We start from the raw sequence: 4,688 nt of genomic DNA on the forward strand, positions 1-4,688 counted from the left end.
GATTTTTAAAGTGATTTATAGGTCAATCATGCGTAACAGACTAAGTTTTTGTATGAAATCACTTATGGATTGAGAATCAACACTCAGTTAAAAATCCCCTGCCTCCCCCTTTTCTCGATCATTGAAAAACCTAATGTATAAAAACTAAAAGAGTTTGCAGTCCCTAAATGTTACAGAGACTTTTTGGAATTATCTCTCTCTACATTTGTGCATTTCCATTCCATTTTAGATGTACACTTTTTTTTTAAATAAAAACATTCAGTTCTTAGTCTCCGATTCTCTTGTAAACAAGGAGATAATGGCAAAACAGATCACAACAAAATGAAAATTTTGGAGTTTATGTATGGAAAAAGTTAAAAACAAAACAAATGTAAGTAAAAAAAATTTATTCACACACCACAAACGAACTCAAAAGTTTTGTCATCCATGTTTGGGAAATTTCACTAGTTCAACCCTAATGGTTTGGACTTTGATAAGAAAGATATTTTAATTGATCCAGACATGGTTTAAATATGGATATGCATGCTAGAAACATGTTAAAGATGCAAATGCCCTATGGATCCAAACCTTTTAAAGCAAACAACAAACTCTCATTAAATTCTCAAGTGAACGTGCGGTGGGATATTTACCGAGTCAAATAAGCCATTATTTCGGCCACTTACAAAAAGCTGACCCAACAATCGTAGATGATTTGTGAAGTGATTTATCGGACAATCATGTGTAACAGGCTATGTTTTAGTAAGAAATGACTTATGGATTTGGAGTAAACTCTCAGTTAAAAATCCATCGCCTCCCCCTTTACTCGATCATTGCAAAACCTAAACTATAAAAACTAAAAGAGTTCGAAGTCTTAAAAAGTTACAGAGACTTTTTTGAATTATCTATCTCTACATTTGTGCATTTCCATTCCATTTTAAATGTACACTTATTCTTAAATCAAAACTTTAAATTTTCACTCTCCCATTATCTCGTAAAACAAGGAGATAAAGGCACAATAGATCACCACAAATTGAAAATTTTAGAGTTTATGTATGCAAAAAATTAAAAACAATAACATGTGTAAGTAAATAAAATTTATTCACACACCACAAACGAACACAAGTTTTGTTGTCCAAGTTTGGGAAATTTCACTAGTTCAACCCTAATGGCTTGGAATTTGATAAGAAAGAGATTTCTAACTTATCCTAACTTGTTTTAAATATGGATATGCATGCTAGAAACATGTTAAAGATGCAAATGCCCTATGGATCCAAACCTTTTAAATCGTGCAAAAAACACTCATTAAATTCTCCAGTGAACATGCGGTGGGATATTTACCTGAGTCAAACAAGGCATTCTTTTGCCCATTTACAAAAAGCTGACCAAACAATCGCTGACGATTTGTAAAGTCTTTTATCGGTCAATCATGCATAATGAGCTATGTTTTTTTAAGAAATGACTTATGGATTGGGAGTCAACACTCAGTTAAAAATCCCCCGCCTCCCCCTTTTCCTGATCATTGCAAAACCTAATGTATAAAAACTAAAAGAGTTTGCAGTCCCTAAAAGTTACAGAGACTTTTTGGAATTATCTCCATCTACATTTGTGCATTTCCATTCCGTTTTAGATGTACACCTTTTTGTTAAATCAAAACTTTAAGTTTTCACTTTCCCATTCTCTCCTAAACATGTAGATAAAGGAAAAATATATCACAAAAAAAATGAAAATTTTAGAGTTTATGTATGGAAAACATTAAAAACAATAAGAAATGTAAGTAAAGAAAATTTATTCATACACCACAAACGAACACAAAAGTTTTGTTGACCAAGTTTGGGAAAAACAACTAGTTCAACCCTTATGGCATGGAATTTGATAAGAAAGAGATTTCTAATTGAACCTAACATGTTTTATATATGGATATGCATGCTAGAAACAAGTTAAAGATGCAAATACCCTATGGATCCAAACCTTTTAAAGCGAACAAACGCTCATTAAATTGTCAAGTGAACGTGCAGTGGGATATTAACCCAAGTCAAACAAGTCATTCTTTTGCCCATTTACAAAAAGCTGACCTAACAATCGCTGACGATTTGTAAACTGATTTATTTGTCAATCATGCGTAACGGGCTATGCTTTTGTAGCAAATGACTCATGGATTGGGAGTCAATACTTTGTTAAAAATCCCCCTCCTCCCCCTTTTCATGATCATTGGAAAACCTAATGTATAAAAACTAAAAGAGTTTGCAGTCCCTAAAAGTTATAGAGACTTTTTGGAATTATCTATCTCTACATTTGTGCATTTCCATTCCCTTTTAGATGTACACTTTTTTCTCAAATCAAAACTTACAGTTTTCTCTCTCCTATTCTCTCGAAATCAAGGAGGAAAAGGCAAAATAGATCACAACAAAATGAAAATTTTTGAGTTTATGTATAAAAAAAATTAAAAACAATAAAAAATTTAAGTAAATAAAATTTATTTACACTCCACAATCGAACACAAGTTTTATTGTCCAAGTTTTGGAAATTCTTCTAGTGCATCCCTAATGGCTTGGAATTTGATAAGAAAGAGATTTATAACTGATCCTAACATTTTTAAATATGGATATGCATGCTTGAAACATTTTCAAGATGCAAATGCCTTATGGATACAAACCTTTTAAAGTGATCAACAAACGCTCATTAAATTCTCAAGTGAACGTGCGGTGGGATATTTACCCTAATCCAACATGCCATTATTTTGCCCATTTACAAAATGCAGACCTAACAACCATTGATAATTTGTATAGTGATTTATCGGTCAATCATTCCTAATGGGCTATATTTTTGTAAGAATTGACTTATGGATTGGGAGTTTACAATCAGTTAAAAATCTCCCGCCTCGCCCTTTTCCCGATCTGTGCAAAACCTAATGTATAAAAACTAAAAGAGTTTTCCGTGCCTAAACATTACAGAGACTTTTTGGGAATTATCTCTCTCTACATTTGTGCATTTCCATTCCCTATTAGATGTACACTTTTTTTTTAAATCAAAACTTGGAGTTTTCACTTTCCCATTCTCTCGTAAACAAGGAGATAAAGGAAAAATAGATCACAACAAAATTAAAAATTTAGAGTATATGTTTGGAAAAAATTAAAACAATAACAAATATAAGTGAAAAAAATTTATTCACACACCATAAAAGAACACAAAGGTTTTGTTGTCCAAGTTCGGGAAATTCCACTAATTGAACCCTAATGGCTTCGAATTTGAAAATAAAGAGATTTCTAGCTGACCCTAACATGTTTCAAATATATCCGATATGCATGCTTGAAACATGTTAAAGATGCAAATGCCCTATAGATCCAAACCTTTTAAAGTGAACAAAAAATGCTCATTAAATTCTCAAGTGAACGTGCGGTGGGATATTTACTCAAGTCAAACAAGCCATAATTTTACCCATTTACAAAAAGCTGACCTAACAATTGCAGATGATTTGTAATGTGATTTATCGGTCAATCATGCGTAATAGGCTATGTTTTTGTAAGGAATGACTTATGGATTGGGAGTCAACACTCAGTTAAAAATCCATGCCTCCCCCTTTTCTCGATCATTGCAAAACCTAATGTATAAAAACTAAAAGATCTTGCAGTCCCTTAAAGTCATAGAGACTTTTTGGAATTATCTCTCTCAACATTTGCACATTTTCATTCCATTTTAGATGTACACTTTTTTTTTAAAATAAAAACTTTGAGTTTTCACTCTCCGATTCTCTCGTAAACAAGGAGATAATGGAAAAACAAATAACAACAAAAAGAAAATTTTAGAGTTTATGTATGGAAAAAATTAAAACAATAACAAATGTCAGTAAAGAATATTTATTCACACACCACAAATGAACTCAAAAGTTTTTTTTGTCCAAGTTTGGGAAAATCTACGATTTAACCCTAGTGGCTTGGAATTTTATAAGAAAGAGATTTCTAACTGATCCTAACATGTTTTAAATATGGATATGCACGCTTGAAATATGTTAAAGATGAAAATGCCCTATGGATCCAAATCTTTTAAAGCGAACAACAAATGCTCATTAAATTCTCAAGTGAACGTGCGGTGGGATATTTACCCGAGTCAAACAAGCCATTGTTTTGCCGATTTACAAAAAGCTGACCTATCAATCGTAGATGATTTGTAAAGTGACTTATCTGTCAATCATGCGTAACAGACTAAGTTTTTCTAAGATTTTACTTATGGATTGGGAGTCAACACTCAGTTAAAAATCCCCGGCCTTCTCCTTTTCCGTCGCTTGGCGAAACCTAATATATAAAAATTAAAAGAGTTAGCAGTCCATAAAAGTTACAGAGACTTTTTTGGAATTATCTATCTCTACATTTTTGCATTTCCATTCCATTTTAGATGCACACTTTTTTTTTAAATCAAAACTTTAGATAAAGGCAAAATATATCACAACAAAATGAAAATTTTAGAGTTTATGTATGGAAAAATTAAAAACAATAACAAATGTAAGTCAAGAAAATTTATGCACACACCACAAACGAACAAAAAAGTTTTGATGTCCAAGATTGGAAAATTCCACTAGTTCAACCCTAATGGCTTGGAATTTGATAAGAAAGAGATTTCTTACTGATCCTAATATGTTTAAAATATGTATATGCATACTTTAAACATGTTAAAGATGCAAATGCCCTATGGATCCAAACTTCTAAAGCGGACAA

Source organism: Aristolochia californica, unplaced genomic scaffold (assembly GCF_029961685.1).
Source record: "Aristolochia californica isolate CCGP_79_NKW_82.1479 unplaced genomic scaffold, dmAriCali1.0.hap1 SCAF_5, whole genome shotgun sequence".
Taxonomy (NCBI): Eukaryota; Viridiplantae; Streptophyta; class Magnoliopsida; order Piperales; family Aristolochiaceae; genus Aristolochia; species Aristolochia californica.